At 46.4% G+C, this 17,120-nt stretch overlaps 1 protein-coding gene across 6 annotated transcripts in view; it reads right to left on the bottom strand.

Moving 5' to 3' along the window:
* The window catches only part of LOC105208046 (serine/threonine-protein phosphatase 4 regulatory subunit 1), a 130,617-nt gene that overhangs the window by 20,204 nt on the left and 93,293 nt on the right, over window positions 1-17,120 (bottom strand). The window contains exon 1 of one of the 6 annotated variants that reach the window (XM_011177790.3): window positions 15,470-16,833. The exons of the other annotated variants lie outside the window; for them this stretch is intronic. The gene's annotated coding sequence lies outside the window, so the exon portion shown is untranslated. Of the gene's footprint in view, window positions 1-15,469; window positions 16,834-17,120 lie in introns of those variants that run through there. 6 annotated transcript variants of the gene reach the window in all.

Raw genomic sequence — 17,120 nt, 5'->3', positions numbered from 1 at the left:
GTATCTCAACAAAGATACTCTTTAGTAATGCTAATAAAACTAATGAACACGTGGATGTTGCGCAGAAAAAGAGAAACGAAGGGACAACTTCTCACTATATGAAATCGATATAAACCTAAGGGAAACTAAAAGAATTTCCAAATACTTTGAACCTAAGGATGTGAAATAGGTGAAATAGGTTACGGCTATTCATCTTCAATAGAATATTTTCTATAGAAATTGAAGTATCGGCAAGGGTTCTGCATTGAAAAAAAGGAACTATATAAATAGGAAAAAAGAAGTTTTACAGCTTCCGTTTCGAGGAGACAGTGTCTGACGATCAAGAGTAACTTCTTCACAATTAAAGAAAAAAAAGAGTCGAGACACGTTACTACGGCTAAGCATTAACGCCCATTTCTAATACCAATGTAAATCAACTTTAATCTCTATTTAACTTTATTTTTTAATTTTTTGTACTAAAAAAATTAAACCAAAATTAAAATTAATTTACACTGCTAAAAATGGATATATTAATGTCGCAGACAAGAACGCGATACAGTATCAAAGAAATGAGGAAATCGCTTTTTTAAGTTAAATAAATATTTCGGCGATCGATGATCGCCTCCTAGGTTTCCATTCGAGCTCTTCTTAATTTCAGCACCGACACCTGTCCTAGCACACACCCTCTCAAAAACTTCCGTGAGTTTAAGACCTATACACAGCTCGATAAGATCGCGCTGTCTTTGAATTCCTGACTAGTATAGGAAGCTGAGCAGGTGCACACATGACGCGTGGAAGAATTTTTTCGGTTGTATAAGAATAAAACTCGTTAATCAAGAGTGGACTTTCTTAATTAGGATGCAATCGTTTCCCAATCAAATTTTTCACGTAACCGAAAATGTTAAACAAGTATAATAGGCGCATTAGTTATCTCTAAAATATAATAAAATTCTCCTCTGTAAAAATTCTTATAGAAGAAATTTGATTTTATTAAATAAATTGTGTCTTTAAATAAATACAAAATTATTGTTACAAAGTTATTAAAAAAAATTTTTCTTTAATTACAACGTCAAAATTACTTCAATGAGTTTCAATGCTCCTATCTACGTAATTTTTTTTATAAAATAGGTAAAAAATAATTTTTTATTACATTGTGTCCAACAATTAGTTTTTTTTATAAAATTTAAAAAATTTATAAAATTTTTAACGTCTTTTTCTGTTTCAATTCACATTGAACACATCCCGATATGAACGTACAAGGAAGTGCGACAGAGACGAGGGGAAGAAACAGACAACAGAGGAAAGAGAGAGGAAAGTGTATGTATTGAGATTCGTTGACTTTCGCTTCAATCTTTCTGCATGAGCGTTTCGATACCGGAAAGAAGAAGGTATCGAACGGTATGTCTCGAGTATCGAACGAGATACAATATACGCGGCGAAACTATGCGACGGTCTTGTCCGATGGGCATCAGGTCGATCGGACATGCGATTCGCGGGCGACCAGTTTTGCGGAGCCGTTCAACAGCGCGGCTTTCCACCTCTTCCTTTCACCCGCGCGAAAACGTTAAGAAAAGAAAAGGAAGAGGATGAAGAGGAAGAAGAAGAGAAAACAAGATGAGAAAGAGAGGGAAGGAGAGCGGGAGAGAGAAAGACGTCGAGTCTGGTAGCGGAGTCTCCGTGGTACGAAGGGGCTATAGAGGGAAGGAATGTTGTTGTTGTGCCGGGAAGCGTTTGCACCGACAGGGGGGCGGTGGGGCGAGGTGATGTGACCGGCGGCGTGGAAGAACCCGCCGCGAAAAGAGGGAGAGGGAAGGAAAGGGAAAGAGGAGAGAGAGAGAGAGAGAGAGAGAGAGAGGGAGAGAGAGAAAAGAGAGAGGGAGAAGGCCCGAACGAGGGAGATAGAGGAAGAAAGAGACAGGACAATAAGGGAGAAAGAAAGAGGGCTGGTAGAACGGGATCAAGAGAAGGGGAAGACGAAGAGGGTAGTGGTGCGCTGGCCGAAGCGCTGGAGGGGAGGCGAAGTCAATGCACCGCGGGGGAATGCAACGCGCGCCAAGCAATACGGGGCCCTACGTCAGAGAGTACATTTTACCGCACTTTACGACGCGCCGTTCTTTTCTTTCTCTCTTTCCCTCTTGTTCTTGTCTTTGTCGCTACTATACACGCATACGCGACGCATAGCGTTGTTTCGGCCCGGGCATCGAATTCGTCTCGATACGCCAAGTTATTGTACGCGATGCGTCAGTGGATCGCGCATTATCGTCGGTGCCCACTCAAGGTTCCTAGTCTTTTTTCTTTTTCTTTGAGAAGAATTACAGACGTACAAGATGATGACGATGTATATGTGATAATTACGAGAAAATATTAGCTAATTTGGCAGTATCAGTATCGGTAATTAACTCTTTTACGTACACCCCGATCTCACGCGTCTGCTTTTGCACACTCGTCTATCTTGGTCGCTTTCATTACGATCTGCACGCGCGCGTATCGTATCCCGTGGCGTGCACCTGTTCGAATATAAAATTACAAATCTATTTAACCAAATGTCGAGACGTTGGACTTGTTAGTTGTATTTACTATAATTTAATTGGGCAATATTTCTTTAATATCAAGTGATGATACGTTGCGAACAATGCTTTAAATTTAGTATAAACGAATGATTTTTGAAATAACAGAGTGCTGGCATAATAATTACATTACCTCTTTTTACACATATTCTTTTCAATTTAATTAAAATAATTGCATTCTTAATGATTAAATTGGAAACGGTAGTGAAACGGCGTGTTTTAGAGCAACGTGATTGCCGTAAGTTCTGACAGTTTTGTAACATCGAGATTACAATTAAACAGATTATTTTTCGGGGAAGAAACGCGTCCGTTACTGAGATAAGATTTTAAGCTTATCTTCTATTGAATACTATCTTTTTCCGGACCATCGTTGCTACATTATTATTATTATTATTATCATTTGTCATTGATAGTATTGCGACAACAGAATCATCGCGATAAATGTATTAGCTAAGACTTGCTACACGTGCTGACACAGTTATCTCTTTATTAAAGCATATCAAAAAATTATCAAATTGCTCAATAACAGTACAGGCTTTTCGAATGTTATTTGTAACCTTGAAATAACAAGCAATGCCTCGAAAACGCGTACATTCTTCGTACTCCTCACAACGAGAGATCGCGCGATATAACAACACAGCGCCGGCGAACGGCGTGTGGTCCTCCTCTTCCTCCTCCACCTCTCCCTCTCTGATCCGGTCACTCGGCCGTTCGCACTGGCCTCCTTCTCTCGCGCCGCGCATTCGCTCTCTTTTGTGACGCTCGTACTTCTTTCGTATGCGAAGAAATACAAGGAAAGAAAAAGAGACAGAAAGAGAAAGAGAGAGAGAGAGAGAGAGAGAGAAAAAGCGAGATACCATGCGAGCGAGAGAACGCTATTACGCACGTTATACGCGGTGCTCGTGTGTTCGTACGCGATCGTATAAAGGGTACAAGGTTCCGCGTGCATACACGTATGAACATGGATACGTGTTAGGGAACGCTGCTGCTGCTCCTGCCGTTGTCGCTGCCGCCGCTGCCGCCGCCGCCGCCGCCGTCGTTGGTGTCGTTGTTAGAGTGGGAGGGGAGCCAGCGTGAGTAGCGTGTGTACGCGCGACCGGCGGGCGCATGCGAAGAGCGGCCGGCGAGAGGCGCACTGAATGAAATCTCCCACCACTTCCACCAGAGACGTCGCCGCCACAAACGCACACACACACACACACGTAACGCGCGTATTGGACGAGCGGTCGAGTGCGTCGCGCCGAGGACGCAGTTACACGATGCGGCGCGAGAATACGCCCGGCTCTCTCTCTCTCTCTCTCTCTCTCTCTCGTACACCATGTGCCCCTCGCAAAAAGTCGAAAAAAATTCGCAAGAATGATGCCAGCTATTTCACAGTACAGAAGCACCATTCGTGATCGCTGATACAGCTTTGTATAAATTTTTTTGTCGCAATTAATCAAACTTGATTTTAGAGTAAAGTTAAATCTCGAAGCAAAAATAAAGGGAAAAAAAAGATAAATAATGCAAGAACAAATAATGTTCAGAGACAAGTATGTAGTTCGCGAAGGTAAATCTTCCATTCACAATGCAGTACAGTACCGGATGCTCGAGATCGTTCTCGTTATCGTCGTCGCCGTCATCGTCATTGTCGACCTCGATCCGTGTTATGAAAGCAAATCAGAAATTTGTTTCGACGAAAGATTGGGCGTAGACGGTAATTGAAATTATTATCGCATACGAGTATCGAGAAATATCACTTATTGAAAACATGAGGAAAAGATTACTTTCAAGCGTGCGCGAATAAGCAGATATTAAATAAGTTTACACAAATAAGATTACGTAATGCGAAATGTAATCTAATATATAATACAGTAAATATGCAATTTAATATTATACATGTAATTTGCATTTGCTCGAAGCAACTGACGATTAACGAATCAGCGAAGTTACGAGTAGGGGAATTAAGATAGTACGAAAAAGTTTGCCACATCGGTACCGATGCATGCAACCGTAAAGAAAGAGATCCAAGATTCGGCGCGACTGCCGCTAACGTTTAGTCGCGCGCGACAGCGGCGACGGCGACATATGCCGGGCCCGTACATGCAGCTGCTATATCGTCCATGGGGTTTGGGTCGGTGGGTGACACGTTTCGTGCGTCGTGCACGGCTGGTACACACGCGGGATTCAGCGTAGGTATTGATTTGTGGAACGCACCCCCTCTGGCACTCTTACCCCGCCACGCCGCGCTCGCCGTCTCTTTCTCTCTCATTCTTCTCCCCTCCCTCTCCTTCGCGCACGAAGTGCGTTTCACGCGTGTGTACACACATGAGAGCAATGTGTACGTTGTGTGCGTGTGTGTATGTGTGTGTGTGTGTGCGCGCGCGCGCGCGCGTTCCTCTCTTTTTCTCCTAGTTATGGACGCGGTTCGGAGACCGCTCCCCTCCGTGCGCATCCCGTCGGCTATACGCGCGACGGGGTGACTGCATCCTTTGGGTGGGTCAGGGCCAAAGAGACAGACGAGAATAGAGCGGGGATGCGCAAGACGAGGTCGAGAGAAAGGACGGGGAACAGGGGAGAGGAGGAGTTTGTCAAATCTCTACCGAGGTCTCTGCACCCTGTGATTTCGCGTCAGCTGGCTCTCTCCGGCCGTATTCTTATTACGAGTCCGATTCGTAGAACTTTAGGACTCGTCCAAATATTTCGCGCTTATCGATCACCTACGCGCTGATCAACAACAAACTTATCGCGTTCACCTTTGAATCGTAGATCGGGAGGTGATATAGTTTCTTACGGTTCAAAATTATCAGAGAACAAAGAGACCGTTATGTCGCGATCTCCTATCAAGAATTCAATTCAGAAGAATTCAAGAATTATTACAGTAGCCCCTCTGTTACGGGCCGGACATCTGTGCGTTACTCCGAATTATATAAATTATATTCAAATAAGTAAAATAGAGTCATTCTTTATCTGTTTAATCTATTTAAAATAAAGAAATGTAACATTCTAAATAAATTTTGATAGAACTTGGAAACCAGTCTAACTAAAACTATTGAGAAAAAGTATATGAAATGTAAAAAAAAATAAATGATTGTTTGACCAGTTTTAAGATCTCTTTTAAGATAAAAGAAACATCCCCAGAACAGGTCACGATCGATAATACTAGCCGCTGTTAATCCCGTCAACGGCGCCGATCGACAACCGATACTGCCGGGGCCGCGTTCCCATGAGCGAGAGGGTCATCCCGGGACCGGGGCGTAAAAGGAAGCGCGATCGAAGGACACGGCGAAGAAGGCCAACGGGCAAGGCTCACCTACCTCCTCCCCGTGGAGGGAAGAGAGAAAGAGAAAGCGCGACGGGAGGGCGCGAGAACGTACGTAGTGAGAACGCGTCGCGATGGACGATCGCGGTATGTATCCCCGACAACGACGACACAACGTGCCTCTTCTGCGTACCGGTCCGCACGCGTATGCGTGCGTGAGTGAGTGCGTACGTGCGTACGGTGAGGGCGTGGAGGAGAAGAGGCGCGCCACCACACCGGCGGTAGAGAAGCGGTCCGTACCCGGGAGTGGCAACGACGGCGGCGGCGGCGGCGGAACGATGTAAAGGATGCGAGAGTGGCCCGCGGAGGCGGAGTAGCCGACCGGAGAAAAAAGAAACGAAGGACCGCGAAGGAGAGACGAGGAGAGAAAGAGAGACAGGGAGGAGAAACAGGGAGAGGCAAACGGCCGAAGTAAACAAGTGGAAGCGGTGGAACGGGGACGGGTATCGGTCAGCGCGGTGCATTTGGTGCATTCCTGCAGTCTGCGCCGTGCCGCGGGGCCCCGAGTGAGCGGGCGAACAGAGATAGAGCGATGGACGGTCGGTCGGTCGAACGGACGGACGGACGGACGGACGAACGGTCCGGTCGGTCGGTCGGACGCGATAGAAGGGCAGGAGGGAGGGAGGGGGTGGCGGCATCCGAGAGGGCAGGAAGGCGAAGGGAGCGAGAGCGAGAGAAGAGAGCTCCGCAACGCGGCACGCCACTTTGGACCGACGGACGTAAACCGCATTCCCGGCCGTGACCTTCGCTAGGACATCGCCACTGCCCCCACCCCCGACACCTTCTCTCTCTCTCTCTCCCTCCCCCCTTCCATCATCCCCGTTCCGCGTCGTTCGTAGCCCTCAGTTTCTCTCTTGCCCTTCTAGCCGAGCGCGCTTCGGATGTTCTTTCTCTCTCTCTTACACGATTACTACGACGCTGCTACGATCCACGCAGCATCGTAGAAGCGGCATCTCTTCTTCGGCCACTCTGCGTCTTCCCGCCTTCTCTCTCCCTCATTTCTCACAACCCTTCGATCGTATTCACGGCCGTGAAAAATCGCGAAACGATTAATGAAATCTATACTTTTTTTTTCTCGAATCCTCTTATCCCTATTAGTGAAGAATTTCTCTTTCAATTACAATTCTCGTAAACTTCTTTGGTGTAGAACAATAATGGACTGCCAAAATAGTCATGTGCCGATAACAAGGCAACTGGCATTTACTACGTTTTCTATTGTTCTCCATCAAAAGATTATATCTTATCTTTAAGTCGACTGTGCACAGGTCGCGAATATAAAATTGATACGGCAAATACACAAGTAAATAAAATTCCTCATTGAATCATCTACTGATTTCACGTAAATTTCGGACGGATGACGCGCGTAGAGATTATCGTGTCTAATTAATCACTGTCTTTTCGAGAACTTCGTACTTATTGCTTCATAGCTCGTTGACGTCTAATCTCCTCGATTGGGCCCGCTACGGGTGCTATCGCGGCCATCAATTGACGTACTTTTGACGGCGGAATCTAATAACACGGACACGAGAGCGAGCGAGAGTATGATTCAACGCGATGATTCAGGGAGCCGGGCAAATTTCGGGGAACGCGCGACGAGTTACGTGTCAACGAGCAAAGGCCACCGACGCGATTGATATCGACTACGAGAGAGAGAGAAAAAAAGAGAGAGAGAGAGACACGACAGTTTTAATTCTACATTGAGAGCCAAGGCTGAAGAAGCAGCGCGAGAAGAGCACACGGATGTGAGGAAAAACGAGGAAAAACGAGGGAAATGAAAGGGCAACAACGGGCTAGGGATCAAGGACCAGGGTACGGCTCTAAGAATTTCAAAGTCTGCCCTCACCTCGCTCTTTCTCTAATTTACGAGCGGTCGTCCTGAATTCGTGCAAATATTTGTCGAACGTCCGTCTAACGGGCGTACGTGTATACGAAAGAGAAAAAAGGAGGAAACGGAAAAGACGCGGGGAAACGAAAGGAAAAAAAGAGGGGAGAGAGCAAGCAGGGAAAAATACGGCTCTCTTTCACTCTTTTTTTTTCGTATTGTTTTTACAACGAAAAATCACGGGTTTATCTGACGCATGTCGTTCGGTATTCCTCATCGCGCCCGAAATTGCTATTCGTTCTAGTTCCAAAGAGACTCCTCTCTTTAAGAAAAGCCGGCATCTACCGGAAGCTCCTCCCTCCTGGGAGATATTCGTCCGTAAAGGTCGAAAAGTGGAGGAGAGGGCAGGAGAGGGAAAGAGAAGAGAAGGCACGTCGAGTACCTGGAAGTCGTGTTAACACGCGCTGTTGGACGCTACAAGCCGCTCTAATTAGCATCTTCTTTTTCTTCATCGATTTCTCTCTCTCTCTCTCCCTTCCTCTTTACACCTTTCTGTCGATGGTATTCTTTTCAACCGAATGCAACGCGGCGCGCCGAGAAGCGAGCACCTGTTGAACAGTCTCTCGTGCGCGGAGCAACTATCGCTGAAAAGTATTGATTCGCGGCATTGAAAGAGCGACAGTCGCAATTCTCGTAAGATCGAGTTCTGACACAAGAGACTCTTTCCTCAGAAAAGGAAGAATCCCTAATTCAGCAAATGAGTTACAAACTGTCCTGAATTAATTTGAGAAAACGTTTAATACAACCTGCTAAAATCGTTATCAAAATTATATTATTTTGGTAAATTTTTAATGCGGTAAATGTCTTACACGTCAATTGTCATTTTCGTGCAATACAATGAGCGTTCTAACCGATACGCCATCAGCTGCAAACACCATTCTTGTTGATACGTTTATCTCGGCAATAAGTTCAAAGAGTCAAGTGTGTAGGCATTAGTGATTCATAAGCTCCAAAGGCACCAAATACACTTGATAAATTATTACGCGGCAGAAAACGGTATAACAATATAATCACACGAGTATAAATAATAGGAACACTCGGCATCTTCTCTTCGCTCCTTTTAATTGTAATTTTAATTGCAAAAATAAGACTCGCGTGTTCTAAAATGTTTGTCAAAGATAATTCATTTATAACGTCAATTGAATTAGAAATTGGCATTACTACCGCAAGATTGTCGATTTTGTACTTGCAATAATTAAAGAAAAAAAAAAAGGGAAGAATAAGCTTACGTCAACGATTACTATCGTCCCACGCGTACGCTCCTGGATGGAACGCGCCGGCATCTTAATAATTCGGGAGACGCTCGCGGGAGAGATATGAATGGGAGAAGTAGGAATGGCGTGGCGTTGTTTACCGTCTAGCAGGAACGAAGAAGTATCCGCGTGCACGCCGACAGAAAAACGACGGGGGAAAAGAGCGAGGACGTAGAAGGGTACAGCACATGAAAGATAGAGAGAGAGAGAGAGAGAGAGAAGGGAGGGGGGGGATTTAGCCGGACCCCGGTGCAGGGACGGATTTAGTCGGGAGTCGGGAGAGCGAGGAACCGAGCTGGAGAATCTGGTACGCGCGAGAGACTGGGGGCCCCCAGGATTCGAAGAAAGAAGAAACGTAGAGTCAACGACCCAACGAGGAGGAGAACCGTCGCGCGGTATTAAGTCGCGCTCGAGACTTTATTGCACGCTCGCTCTCTCGCGCGGCCTCGCGCCGCCGAGTTCCCTCCACCATTACCGATGTGGCCGGCGGGCAGTTATGCGCGATTAACGAGAGTCTTTTGATTCGATTACGGGCATCGCGCGCGAGGCAATAAGCCTGCGTACATTCGTGCAAACATCTCGATTTTTAGATATCACGCAACCGCGTACGCCGATTGATGAAAAACGCGATTTAGGACGTGTTTAAGAGTTGATTTAGACTCCCCCCCCCCACTCTTAAAAATAGTCACGAGTGAGATGTATAGCAGAGCACCGACAAAGTTTCCATTTACGTGACGAGCATTTAAATGCCGCGTGCTTCATCCTGTGGTATCGCAAAGGAAACACGAAACCCGCAATTATAATCTCGTCAAGATCGGAATGATCGAGCTCACCGAAATTATAGCGAGATGCAGCAATCGCGTAGATCGTTCCAACCATACGTAAATCAATACGGATTTTTTTTCTGTGGTTCGCACGGGCGCGAGCGAGCGAGCGCGCGCGCAGTCATGCGACTATTTCCTGTCACATTCCTCGCTTCGGATTCCAACGCGCGGGGTTCCATCGAGTCGTATGAATGACCGTCGCGGCGACGTGGATACACGGTCGTCGATCTCCTGACGTCATGTCGGCGGCGACAGCGGCGCGCGGCGGTCGTGTTACGACCGTGCGACCGTTATGTGACCGATTGGCACACGACACAACCGACACCGACGGAGAAACGTCCGATGTATGCACCTCTGGGCCGCGCGCATTCGTCGCATCGCGTTACCGAGTAGTGATGGTCGTCGTCTTGTCAGTCGTAGCGGACGGCCGTCAGGGTCCATCTGTCCCTCGCCTCGGCTCGACCGCGATTTCACAGAAGAGAAGTCTCTGGACGTATTCGTCGAATTTCTTCGACTTGCTTCGCGATCTTCGCTACCGCGCGCGCGCGCGTACCACACATTCTCGCTGCGATCGCGAGTCGGACAGCGAGACAACGTGAGAAATGTATTATCGCCAAGAGCGCGTATCAAGTTTCTATAAATATTTCATTTCTGATGAAGTCTAGTTTCTCTTCAGAGTAATATAAAATTAAATGCAATTATTTTGATTTTTTTTTTTTTAATAAATGTTAAACACGTTAAAGATCGTCGATCAAAATGAATCGCGATCGCTATAAAAAGGAAACGAATCAGAATCACGGGTAACTTTTCTGAAACGTTCATCGAGCGCGTATCGAATAAGATCCGGACGCGGCTGGAATATCTCTCTCCTTATCTCCGGCAATGCGTGCGCTCGCGCTACGGCGCGTACGAGTCAATTATGTGCGCGCTCGGCTGAATTAACGATATGGGAGGGGACGCGCGGGAGGGAGAAGACGCGCGTCGAAAGACGTGCACATCGTATCGCGATGCGTATTACGACGAGGATAAGCCGAGGAGGTACGGACGAGCGTTGGTCCGAACAATTTCAAATCGGCGCGATTAAAAGCTCGGCGGCGCGGCGGCCGTTTCGGCGGTTTCGGGGAGCGAGATTGATATGGAGATTAAAGAGAGGTGAACTCTTCCACCTTTCGCGAAAGCGGGAGCGAGAAGAAAAACGGCGCAGCGAAGGGGGAAGGAGAAAGAAAGAGAGAAAGAGAGAGAGAGAGAGAGAGAGAGAGAGAGAAAGAGAGAGAAAGGGGTCCTCGAGGGGTTAAAGGAGCGTATACGAGGGAACGAGACATAGAGCGGCATGTATGAGACGAAGAGGTGGGAGGGGGAGAGGACGAGGAGAGGGTCAGTAGCTCCGCGTTCTCATGCATTCCGCTCTGTCATGGCGGCCACAGGCTGCTCAGACGCTCGTCGTCCGTCCTCGTCGTGTGCACATGCACACACCGCACCGGGCGACGGACGGGCCCCGGCCGGGCGGCCGGCGCGGCGCGACCGGCCTCGTTGCCCTCGCGCTGAAAGAGGAGAAAAAGAGCGACCGAGGAAGACGGAGAGGAAACGACGCGCCGCCACCGTCACTCTCCTCTGTACGCACGCGGCATTTGTTCGGATATTCGGGGACGCGAGTCCCCTAGGAATACCGGGACCCCGCGCGATCATTCGCGCAACGCGCCTCCTTCCCAGCGCGCGCGACGTCTACGAGTATTTACGCATGAGAGATTTCGGACGCCTCTCTTCTATTCGATATAATCATCCATTATTGGAAGATGTAATACGGCAAAATATTGTAAAAGTGGCGGAATGACAATTAGAATTCGCGCCGCGCGATAAATTATTCGAGAGCGAGAGAGCGACGGTAGTGGCTCATGAGAGAGAAATGGAAAGAGAGCCGGGGAAGGGCGGAGAATACAACGGGGTTGAGACGGGAAAAGGGAGGGGGAGGGAGAGCGGCGAGGAGCGCCCACCGTGCTAAATGCTCCGCGGCGAAGGCGCCCGCTCTCACGCTGCTCCGGACCCCTTGCGCCTCGGGCCCCGGGGGCCCTTCTGTACGGCGACGTAAACAAGGCACGGACCGTGGCCCCGAAACGATACGTGTGCACCTATATAACGCGGTCTCCTTTATTCTCCCGCGTTTGGTAATTTGCCCGGCAAACGAGCAAATTTTGCGCGACTGTTTAGAAAATTGGACAGAATTATTGATACAAGACGCTCTTATTAAAAGGGTTAAGATCTTTGTCGAATATTTACAGCGAATTAGTTTATATTTGTCCAGAAATGTACGATACGATTTATAAAAGGGAGTGTAACATTTCTAGACAGTAACACAGATATAAATAAATAGATATCGATTGATAGAACCATAAAACAAATTTTCCGCTATAACGTAATACTGATGTAATTGTACTTTACTATTGATCTTACGGATATTATTTACAAGATATTGAATCAACGATGAAAATCAAAACAAAACAAATCTAATCACAAATATAAAATAAATTAATTACAATTCTATCCTTTTAGAATTTTGGAAACATTAAATTATAAATTTGTAATAAATAAAAATCTTATTTATAAGTTTCTTTTTTAAAGATGCGGAGGATTTCATAAATTTATAAACTTATTTGTCAAAGTGTTATTCATTATGCCACTTTTCTTGGAGCGAGCTCAATTTGGCAATTTTCGAGAGTAATGCATCTTCCGCTTTGTTGTTATTCATAAGCATCCAAGGCGGTGCGTTCGCGCGCGCGCGCGCGCGCGGCACGCTGCGAGAGTGTTTGGATCGCATCGGAGGAGAGGCACACGGAACACGGAGGTCGGGACTCTCAGGCGGTCGGTCCGAAGACGGCATTCCACTGGTACCTGTCCTTAACTCAGCCTCCTACAGTTCGCATTCACGGCTCGGCAGCGAGCGGGCGAAAGAAAGAGAGAGAAAGAGAAAGAGAGAGGGAGATAGAGAAAGATCGGCCCACCTATATAACCATAATACAACATACGCATAAGAATCTGGAGGATCTCAACGCGGCGGGCTTGGGCCGCTGCCGCCGCCGAGCTTTGCGAACGAAGCAGGCGAGAACGAACGTCCGAGGTAATAAGGCTCTCGTGGGGAAGAGAGTTGGGACTTTATACGAGACAAAGGGGCTCTCGCGAGTCACGTGTTTGCTCCCACTCGTTAAAGGGGGCCGCGACTCGTTTCCAATTAGGGAAATTAAGCGGAATTCGAAGAAACGCCGAAAGCAACAGTCGTACGTATAATGCTAATGAGTTCAATGTACGATCGAGATGAGCTTTAAGCAATTCGACGACAAGAAAATGGCAAAGAGAAAACGGGTATATAAAAAAAAAAAAATTTCCACTTAGCGATGAGAACAAATGAAAATGAGCAAGGCGATTGTTGCATCTACGGATCGCTATCGAAACCGGTGTAACGTCAGTGATGTAAATCTCTGTATGTAAATACGGAAAAATTACTTTGTGCACGCAATGGGAAATAAACAGAGATTACCCTCGCGCGTACACCGCACACGCGGCATCTAAATTCGCTAAGATTACACCAGTTTCGATTGCGCCCGGCGCAAGAACTGAAGAGAGAGAGAGAGAGAGAGAGAGAGAGAGAGAGAGAGAGAGAGAGAGAGAGAGAGACAGAGAAGCAGCAGTTACGCGAAGCGAGCGCGAAAAAAATGCACGGCAATGATATTCAGGAATGCGATGAGCACGATAAGGGGAACACCGTTGAATCGCGGCGCGCGCGCGCGCGCGCTTACAAGCGCGAGAATCTCGTTTGCGAGTGCTCCGAAAATGGTATTACCGGCATTACTATATCGTATTTCGCTCTTGAAAGAAGCACGTACAGTCATAATTTCATGGTTCGTCGTTTTCCAAGACGCCGATCGGTTTTCTCGCTCTACGCTATGTACTTTCGTCGTATCTTAAGCACCTGTCATCGCCGAAATCGTATACTTTAACACAGATTTAATTTATTAAATGCCAATATATTAAATGTTAATAACTGTAATCTTATTCCTTAAAAACAAATGTGATATTGATTAATAACGCGGTAATATATGGTATATCTTCTTAGAACGATATTCGTTAATAAAATCTGATTTTAATTTTAATCTCTATAATAATCAAGATATATACACATATTAAGAATTTTAATCCCATTTAAATTTATGATAATTGCTGTAGCAATTATCTAAGCAGTATCTGCACTTATTAAAAAAAAGGAGAGAAAAAAACGAGAAATTAATTGAGCAGCAAAAACTTATATCCAATGAGCCGAGAAATTAACGGTGAGCAATGTACATACACGTGTACACATAATTACGGCCCTGAACGCGTGTCTCGATGCTAAAGTTCAACTTTAGTCGATTATAATTCTGAGGCTATTGTAACCTCGATAGTTTCGCGTTAGAATTTTCGATCCTAACTAATTATTGCATAATTAAAAACGTGTAATTTAACACTTTATCTTTGGCAGCATAATCACATTTATTAACGATATTATTCATACTTGTATTAAGTCTACTTCTACTAAGCAAGTTAAACCACGATTAAAATTAATCTAGAAAAATGGACGTTAATGGGATATTCGACCAAGCTTTTTCTATCATTTTTTTATTTTCTTCATGTTTTTTTCAGCCTGAGATTCAACGTAAATTGCAGATATGGAATATAGTAAACTGCAATAAATAAAAGAAAACTGCACTGAGAAAAAAATTACAAAATTTTAATAAATATTCATTTAAGTACCTGTAATGAAATAATTATTCACGGTACATAAATATTTACTCAATAAAAAATGATAAATTAGTGGTTCTCGTACTAAATAAATATTTATTTACCTTTAGTAAATATTTCATTGCAAGTATTCAAACAAATATTAAGATTGAGTAATTTTTTCTCACAGTGTGGAGCAAATGGATCTTCCAAATTTTTCAAGTATTTTATAAAAGCTTCAGTCTCGAAAGTTTCAAAAAGTTTTATAACTTAAAGATTTTATTACATCTTAGTTTAGAATTGTAAATTACTTATTCCGATTTGTAAATTACTTATTTAAATATATTGATGAATCTTCGGTTTTTCCTGCTTGACGGATCAAAGTCCGAGTGACGAAGAGAACAACATGATTGAGCACCTCTGCACCGTGGGCGTACGGCCATATCGGGAAATATGAATGTAACGTTGAAAACTCATTCATAACATGACCACACGGGAAAAAGTTTATACCAATCAATTAAGCGGAATGCAATACGAGAATGTAAGGACGAGAGTTTTTCTGATCGTGAAAAACACAGACGCTGGTATCGGGGATCCATTCATAACACACTGTCCTACAGAAAAAAAGAAATTGTATTTTGAGTAATTAAACGGTGCGATTGAATCGAGCATAATAAAAGCGAGATGTCTTAATCCACTGGTACTCGGAAAATTTCTGAGGAGATAAACGTTTCAAACCTTATAGGAAACTTTCGCTCGTACATAAATTTGCCCCCCCCCCTCTCTCTCTCTCTTTCTCACTCTTCTCTTACCACGCATCTCGTGGCAGCAGCAAAGCAAATGTGATTAAAGAAGCCGTTACAGAATCGTGTAAAGCTAAAAAGAGTAGTTACATGCTTGCTTCGATGTTATCTTACCAGTGGTTTTTTCTCGTTCATGGCTCCGTTTCACTTTTCTTCGTGCACGTTTCGAACGGAATAAACGAACTAACGATCGAACGAACGAACGCAGTAATAACGAAACGACGCGATACGCGCGTATCACATGTACACGATGCGCTCGCTTCTCTTTTTTTTTTTCGACCATCGAATATGGAACGCACTGTAGAGCGAGAGCGGGAAGGGGAAAGAATGGGAAGAGGGACGGGTGAGAAGAGGAAGGGGAGGAAGAGGGCAGGCAGATCGTATTATGGGAACACACACGCCCGAACACGTGTGTCTCGCTTCCTGTGGCGGGCCGGAAGTCTCCGCGCGGCGCACTATGGCGCACCGTAGTGTAGCGTGACCGCGCGCTACGAGGGCTACACATTAGAGTGCCTCCGCTCCTCAATTGCCAGAAGGAATGGAATCCGGAGGTATCGGTGGAAAAGCACGCGCCGCGGCGTGGCGCGGCGCGTTTTCTCCTCTCCCGCGCTTCCTTTTTTCTTTCACTCGCCGGCGAGTCGGTCAGTCACCACCTACGCCGCATTTATTTTAGTTTCCTCGGGGTCGGGGAACTGAGACGCGGCCGATGCGCGACGTACGTGATGTCCCGTTAAAACACGCGCGGCTCGGTTTTCGGTGAGTCGGCGAGCGCACCGCTTATGAACAACGACGATTGTGACGTGCGCGCGTCGTTTCGTCACCCGCATGACGCCCGTCCGTGTCACGATATCCGATCGTTAGTGCTCGCACTGCGGCTGATAAGAGCTACGTGGGAGACTAAGCCTGAGAAACGGCTTCCAACGTGAGAGCTTTCCACGTCGCGCTTCCAACGCCCGGTGTGGCTGCTCATGACGCTCTCTCTTTTTCTCTCTCTTTCGTACTCATCGCAGCCCGCCGTTGCGCTTCCTCCATTGAACTTTTCGCCGATGCCACACCAATCTTTCTGTCCGATCCGATCGTGCGTCCACGTTCATGTCTCATATCCGCGCGTCGCTGATCACGTGCGTTAGCACAGCACTCTTGTTTCGTCTGTAACCTATCCGTCGCCCGATTGCACTTTGGCATCGTTTCCTCTGTGCCACTACTATTGGGAAAGTAGCTGTTCGATATTGTACTCGTTATTGTGCACATTGTACTTAATCCTTAATTCCGCGAACACTCGTACCGTACAGCGTGAACGTCCATGTGGCCAAACGAAAAAAAAAAAAAAAATTAAATAAAAAAATCGAAAAAGAGTCACGAGAAAAGCAACGTGCGTCCTTGAACGTATCACCGTCACCGTGGCACCGTGGCACCGGTACAAGAACACGACATACTCGCACGACAGACCGTGCCACACTGAGAATGATCGCTTGCGCGTCACGCTCGCGCCAATGCGCAAACGCCAGATGCGCACTCGCTAGTACGCGGCAAAGGCAGCGCTCGTTCGCTCGCTCACTCTCTCGCGCGCTCGCGCGCGCGCGCATCGGGCAAGCAGGCAAGCGGGCAGCGCCGACGCAGGCGCGATGCCGTACGTGGAGGTAGGGGAAGAGAGGACGGACGTAACGGAGGGGAGGATATGCGATGCGCTGCTGCGAGTGGCGTGGCGGAGGGCTGCAGGGGGAAAGGGGCAGACCCGTTAGTTCTCAGAAGCGGACTGCCGCCA

The sequence above is a fragment of the Solenopsis invicta genome, chromosome 11 (assembly GCF_016802725.1).
Source record: "Solenopsis invicta isolate M01_SB chromosome 11, UNIL_Sinv_3.0, whole genome shotgun sequence".
NCBI lineage: Eukaryota > Metazoa > Arthropoda > Insecta > Hymenoptera > Formicidae > Solenopsis > Solenopsis invicta.
Note: the sequence above shows the minus strand (reverse complement) of the source record. Positions and strands in the feature narration are given on the sequence as shown.